Source organism: Plecotus auritus (genome assembly GCF_963455305.1).
Source record: "Plecotus auritus genome assembly, chromosome: 8".
NCBI lineage: Eukaryota > Metazoa > Chordata > Mammalia > Chiroptera > Vespertilionidae > Plecotus > Plecotus auritus.
This window is the reverse complement of record NC_137782.1, coordinates 112,330,449-112,337,580: the sequence shown is the minus strand read 5'-3', so window position 1 is coordinate 112,337,580 and position 7,132 is coordinate 112,330,449. Positions and strand designations below refer to the sequence as shown.

Here is a 7,132-nt window from a genome sequence, read left to right as displayed (position 1 = left end):
TCCCCGGTGGGTCACCGTGGACCTGGCCAGGAGGGCGCTGTCTCCAGAGACCTTTGCCAGTGCTAAAGCCAGTGGGCTGCGGCCATTGTGGGGAGCGTGATGGGCCACCCTGTTCCCTTAGTCGCCCAGGCACAGGGTCACGTGCTTCAGGGCCATCTTCAAATGCGGCCGCTGTATCTGCCTCACGTCCCTGGGACCAGGGAGGCCTCCGCGCTCCCAGGTCAGTGCAGCCCGTGTGCGGCGTGGACACGGCCTGCCCCGCTAGCCTTCCTGGGAGACATGGCCTTCGACCAGCGTTCTCCTCGGAGCTTGCGCACTCCGTCAGTGCACGTTGATGCCAGGCGGGAGAGAGCCTGATGGACCTTTACGTGGGTGATGCCTGGGCCTGGGAGCGCGAGGACATGAGCTTTGGAGAGTGCTTAGCGGGAGTCTCAGCCAGGACCCCTCAGCCTCTCTGGGAGGGGGTGACGCCGAGATGGGGGTGGCGGCCCCAGAAGCGGATCCTACTCTCTTAGTGGGCATCCTAGACACTAAAGTGACCCAGGAGCTCCTTTCCCAGCCTTTCCAGCAGGCTGGGCCAGTGATCCAAGTGAAAATTCCCACAGATAAGGATGGTAAACCAAAGCAGTTTGCATTTGTGAATTTCAAACAGGAAGTGTCTGTTCCTTAGGCCACGAATCTCCTTAATGGAATAAGCCTTTTTGGAAGGCCCATCAACTTTCAGTTTAGATCAGGAAGCAGCCATGTCTCGCAGGAGGTTAGTTTGTCATATTCCCAGTATCATGTTGGAAATTCAAGCCCTGCCTCTCCATCTCCTAACAGACATGAAAGGACTGTGGATAACATGACTCCATCACCACAGGTCATTCTGAGAACTTTCTCTTCTCCAGAAAATTTTCAGAAACAAGCAGGGATGAACGTTTTAAGACAGAGGTCATATGGTGGGAAATTTGGTTCTCCACATCTTGATCGATCAGGATTTTCCCTATCAGTTCAATCACATAATCATAGTTATAACGAGTCTCCAAGCTCCCAATGGCGTCAAGATACACCACCATCACTGCGTAAAGCCAGGCAGAGTCCTCGTCCCTCCCTAGTAGACAGACACTACAGCCGTGAGCAGCATGAGAGAGGACACAGAGGTGATGACTTCTATGCAGACAGGAATCGCGATGGCTGGAGCCATGACCACGATAGCAGAAGAGACAGCAATAGAGCTGGGAAGTGGCATTCATCTTGGAACTAACAAGTGTTCAAAGGACATTGTTTTCATAGGGTCATCCTAGGTCCTTTGGACCAAGTTGGTCTGGAAATGTTTTGTTAAAACTGTACAGAGCAGCTTTACAAGTTGCCACATTTCTTTATAAAAATTTTTAAACATACAGCTATAGTCTAATACAGAAATGAGAAGACTTGTGATTACAGTTTTACATTGAAAGACTTTCACCTCAGGATTTCATGAAGAGGAAAGTGTTTTATGCAAAAGAAAGTTCCACAATTCCTAATCATTTTAGAAATTGAGGAAGGCACATGTTATATGTATTGGTTGTATCATAAAGCAAATATTTTAATGATGTATTATCTATTGTATTGCAAGAACCTGCTTATTAGTGAATCACATTTTTTGTCTATAATAGAAAACATTCAAGTTGGTAGTCTAAAATATACTAGTATTTTGTTAACAAATGAGAAAATGGAATTTCAGTGATTGGTTTTACTAACATTTGAGAAACATTATTGGTGAAATTTGGGATTAATCATATTGTTTAACTTCATGGAGAACGTAAGTTCATTGTCTTGCTCTTTGAGTTTTGCCCTAATTTGATATCAAGTGTAAATCTTCACTTCCTGTCTCATTCTAAAATATTAGAACTTTCTCATTAAATCATGTTTGACTGAATAACTGAAGTCAATCAGAAAGTTAAATATCTCTAAATGTACTTTTTTAAATTAAAAATTCAGTGTTAGTGTAAATTCTCCTTTTCAGGAAGAACAAAAACGCAAATGCAGAGTCAGATAACATGATTTACTGGAAGTATGCTTGTTTGGGAAAAGGTTCACAAAGCCTTTAAGTGCTGCCTCTATTACTCAAACTTTAAAAATTTACAATTTTTAAAGTGCCCCGGGTATGTGAACATTTTATTATAGGGATTGTACTTGCTGTCTTTTTGTTTGAACATTTGAAAGAGTTCAGTCTTTCACACTTACTGATTTAAAAAATTTTAAATCCTGTTAAAACTTTTATGTATCAAGATGTTTCCCTTTAATTATAGAACTAGTTTGCACAAATTCACTCCTTCCTATATTTGGATCCTTTTCAATAATTATAGCATTTTTGTACTGTTAGTTTTTTATATATTAAAAACATACAACAAGCCGAAACCGGTTTGGCTCAGTGGATAGAGCGCCAGCCTGCGGACTGAAGGGTCCCGGGTTCGATTCCGGTCAAGGGCATGTACCTTGGTTGCAGGCACATCCTCAGAAGGAGGTGTGCAGGAGGCAGCTGATCGATGTTTCTCTCTCATCGATGTTTCTAGCTCTCTATCCCTCTCCCTTCCTCTCTGTGAAATATCAGTAAAATATATTTAAAAAAAAAAAAAAAAAACATACAACAAAACAAAACAGAAAACACCGGGTGGGCCCGGGGAGAAGCAGCGATGGAAGACACGCTCGTGTGGGGAGGACACGGGTGGGCGTTTCAGGGCATGGCTGCTGCTGACAGGAGCACAGTGCTCACTCTCCTTTCGGTCGAGGGGATGAGGAAGAAGAGAAGGCTGGACTGCACTGCCTTTCTGGACAACCCAGGCCTTCCCAGTAGTGCAGTAGGACAGACATCTGGGAGGACAGACAGGCTCATCAGCCAGGTTCATCCTGCAGTTACCAGGACCCCATTCACGTGGCCAGAAGGGCCCTGAGGGGCTAGCAACAGCCTCCCTGTGCAGGTCATTCTGGGTCAGAGGCCTCAGTACACATAGCCACCGCGGGTGACACAGCTGCGTCTTGGGCTCTGAGCCCACCTTGACCGGTGGCTGGATTCTGGATGAGGAAGGCGCAAGGACGCTCTTGCTTGCTGACCACCTGGCAGGACTGGTGCTTTCACGTGTCTGGGTGTCTGTCCCGACCTGCCCAGGGTTCCTGTGAGCGTCATTTGCTGAGGCTGCCCTGGCAATGGGAGGGACGTGGGCTGCAGACCAGAGACCTGGGTCCCATTGGAACTGACTCTCTGGGTGAGGCTTGGTACTGCCCCTCCTCCTGTGAAGTGGTTTCTCCAGGCCTCCCGTGCGACGTCCGAGGCTCAGTGACTTACGCTTCTCATCCTTTGAGGCACCCTGTGTCCTGTCTGTGGGCCAGGAGGAAGCCCTCCTCACGCCACGTCTCTCTGCACAGCGCAGCTCAGGGAAGCCACCTGACAGTCTGGGTGTCAGATTCATGTGGGCTGGGCACAGGGAAGGTCTCTAAATGGCAGCCGACCTCGGCCAGGATAGAAAGGCTTGACCTTTAGAAAGACAACCTCCAACGGGGCGGGTCCTCACGGGTGAGCCGCAGAGGCCTGCACTGTAGCCTGTGGCCCAGCCCCCAGCAGGCCTGACAGATGACCGCTGACACTTCTCCTGCCCTCAGGGTCCACTCGGGTCTCTCCTCAACACACACAGGACTGGCAGGGGGTGCTGCCTCCCCCCATGACTCCTTAGCCCTATCTCTCGGGTCCCATCCCCTGCTTCCTCTCCGGATCAGTTCCCTGTAGGACACCATGACAATCCTGCCACAGCCCTTGGAGGCCAGTCTTGGCTCTGAGCCCCTGGTGGGAAGGAGGGGCCGCAGTTCCCAGACCAGCGCCTTCCCTTGTCTGCTGCCAGGAGGCCCTTCTGCTGCTCCTCCCTGTCCTGCTCAGCCTGCTCCTGCCTGGCTGCATCATGGGTCCTCCCTAATGTTGGATCAATTTTGTGTCTCCACCATCAGCTAATAACCTCAGGGGACATGGCTCGACATTGAGCTCCCTGGATCCAGGGCAGGCCAGCCTCGGAAATGTCCAGACAACATGGACCTCTGGGAGGTGTTTGAGAAGGAGGGACAAGGGTCAGCCAGGACAGGTGACCCGGAGTCCCAGGCCCCTGTTGCCAGCTCAGCTCTCCCACCGCCCAGTGTCGCCCAGGATGTAGGCTCGCTTTGGTCTGTGTAAACCGTAGTTGCCAAAGTTCACGTCCTTCCCTGTAACTCAAGACCCTTCTCTAAGGGAGGACCTTAGAGAAGGTGCGTCCCCCACGCTCACTTTGCATTGACATCCTAAGAGTTCATTCCTTCAGCCAGGAGTCCTGGTCTGAGAGGAAGAAGGGCAGCCCTTTGGGGCCTATCATGGGAACACAAGCGCGGCCCAGGGGCTGATAGACAGGCCCCTGGCACCCGCGTGCTCTGGGGACCTGGAGCCTGCCCACAGGAGCCCTCGGCCCAAGCCTGGTGCTTTGGGGAGGACGGAAACCCATCGCAGCCCAGTGAGCTCTCCCTAGGGGAATGGAGGGCCTCCAGGGAAGGACAGGAATGAGGGCTCCAGTTTCAGGGCAAAAAGAAGCAGACAGAGAAAGATGGGGGTGTCCAGCAGAGGAGGGTGGGACATGGGGCTGTCACATCTTCAGACCAGAAGCAGCCACGCCAGATATGCAAAGGTTGGACATAACATTCCTTTCACTGGGAGAGAAGGGGCGGCAGGGGAGATGGATTAACAGTAAGACTGGGAGGGGTGCCCTGACCAGTTTGGCTCAGTGGATAGAGCGTCGGCCTATGGACTGATGGGCCCCAGGTTCGATTCCGGTCAAGGGCAGGTACCTTGGTTGCGGACACATCCCCAGTGCGGGGTGTGCAGGAGTCAGCTCATCGATGTTTCTCTCTCATCGATGATTCTGACTCTCTATCCCTCTCCCTTCCTCTCTGTAAAAAATCAATGAAATCTATTTAAAAATAAACAAAAAACGGGGAGGGGTGAACAAAGTGGGAGGAAGGGGGGCCACACACCCCAGGCCCTACTGAGAGAGCAGACCTGGGTCGGCCCACTGCCATGTGTTCGGCTCTGCTGCATCCACATTGTGGGGCTCTGGGCAGACCACTGGACTCCCTGGGCCGGTGCCCTTGTCTGAATGAGGGTGAGTGACCGCTGCGCAGGGCCTTCCTCCTCAGGGTCGGCTCTGGAGCAGGGGCTGCCAGCAGGGCAGATGCCTGCCTCCCTACTGAGCCCAGACCTGGGGCTAGGAAGTGGGGCACCAATAAGGAAGGAGAAGAAAGATGTTCTCACTTGTGAGAAAGACTCAGACACGTGGCACGTTACAGCGCCTTTTGCTGTTGGCACTGTCTGGGTGGAGCTGCCCCGTCCTCGGGTCGCCATGTTGGGGCAGGGGGCTTGATGTGCCGACAGGGTGCTGTGAGGGCACGAATATGAGCCCCACTGTGCCTGACCTCCCCATCATGGGGAAGAAGCTGGCTGCCTGATGCTTCTGGAGGAGTCTGGAGACTGCGCCCAGACCTGTGAGATTAGGCAGGGCGGCCCTCGGCCCAGGAGAAGTAGGCAGAGCTGGCATCAGAGCAGCGATCCTTCCTGGAGTTTGTAAACCTACCTGTGCCAGGCCGCCGCCAGCCAGGTGAAGGAGCAGGCTCCCAGTCCTGCTGCTCACTGGGTCGCTGGGCGTCTGAAGGTCCTGCCCCCAGAGGTTCTAGTCTGTGGCCTGAGGTCTGGGATGTTGAAAAGCTCTGAGAACCACCTGATCTTTGATCGTGGGGATCCTCTGTTTTAGTTTTAGAGCCGTCATCCCAAACCAGCAGCATCATGGTCACAAGTCCTAATGCAGGTTCTTGGGCCCCAGCCCAGACAGACCTTGTCAGGAGCTCTGAGGGTGGGAGGGGCCGGCGCTCTCTCAAGGGGTCAGCTCTTGTTGGACCTGCCACCTGCCAGGTGTGTGCTGAGCTCTTCCCCCTGACAGAAGCGGGTGCCCTTGCCTGCTGCTTGCTGGCCCTGTCAGTTACAGAAACCCGCTCGTGGTCACATTGTTAGCAGGGAGCAACCCTTTCCCCCTCCCAGGTGGTCATGAGTTTGGTGTCAGTGGGAAGGGACAGCAGCACGGGCCTCACCTGGGAGTCGCACCTCAGGTCCCACCCTGAGTCGGAAGCTGCGTCCATCATGGTGTTCAGGTGTCAGGCACAGAGTGGGAGACCTGCGGGTCCAGGCAGTTCATGTTCAGGGAGTGGGCACTGGTGGGTCCCGCAGAAGAGCTCTGTGTCGGGCCGCTGATTGGGCAGTCGTGCAGGCAGGACAGAGGTGGTTGGACCTGGCGGCACTGGGGTGTGGAGGGGGAGCCGCATGGGGAACGAGGGCAGGCCTTGGTGGCCCATTTACTTGGAGGGGAGAGGAGGGAGAGAGATGGCAGAAGACCCCTCTGAGCAGCTGGATGAATAGGATTGTCACCAACCGGGTAAAGTCCCTGTAGGACATCCAGTGGTGGCTGCTGGCACCAGGAATGTGGCCTGACCATCAGGACAGTAGTGGATAAGGCCTAAGGCGGAAGCAGTGAGAGTGAGCAGTGGAAAGCTGGGAGGGAAGTTGACCTATTGGTGTCCATGGCTTTTTCTCTACCATGAGCTGGAAGAAGACGCTGTGGGCTGAGAGGTGATGGTCACGGGTGTGGGGAGCTCACTGCACAACTAGGCCTGACGTGGGCAGCGGCTTAGGGACAGCACCCAGGCCCCAGGCTTCTCCCTTCCTGCTCTGCAGTCTTGGCAATGGCTATTGTACCTCCCCAAGAAGTGGGCAGGAAGGTTTTCCCTTCAGAAAAGGCCTGATAAAGTGTTCCATGGGGCTGACAGGTTTCAGATTTGCTTTAAAACATAGTTAACTTTGTGAAACTGACTTTTGCATGGGCTGGGTCTTTGGCTCTGCAGATTGAAGACTTGCGGGTCCAGATGGAAAAAGAAAAGCAGACCAGTCAGGATCTGGAGACCCTGAGTGAGGAGCTGGTGGAGGAGAGAGAACAGCTGCTCAGTGACATAGAGACCCTGAAGGCTGAGAAAGCCCAGGAGGTAGGCCCTCGAGCGCCCATGCCTCCCCTGGCACCCCTGCCTGCAAGAGGGAGAGTCCACGATCACAGCCATG

The 7,132-nt window shown here is 53.2% G+C and overlaps 1 pseudogene across 1 annotated transcript; it reads left to right on the top strand.

The window, feature by feature from the left end:
- The first annotated feature begins 475 nt into the window (after positions 1-475).
- Positions 476-1,246, top strand: LOC308256324 (RNA-binding protein 7-like; annotated as a pseudogene). Its single transcript has one exon. The product of its transcript is annotated as an RNA-binding protein 7-like (transcript).
- The last annotated feature ends 5,886 nt before the right edge of the window (positions 1,247-7,132 follow it).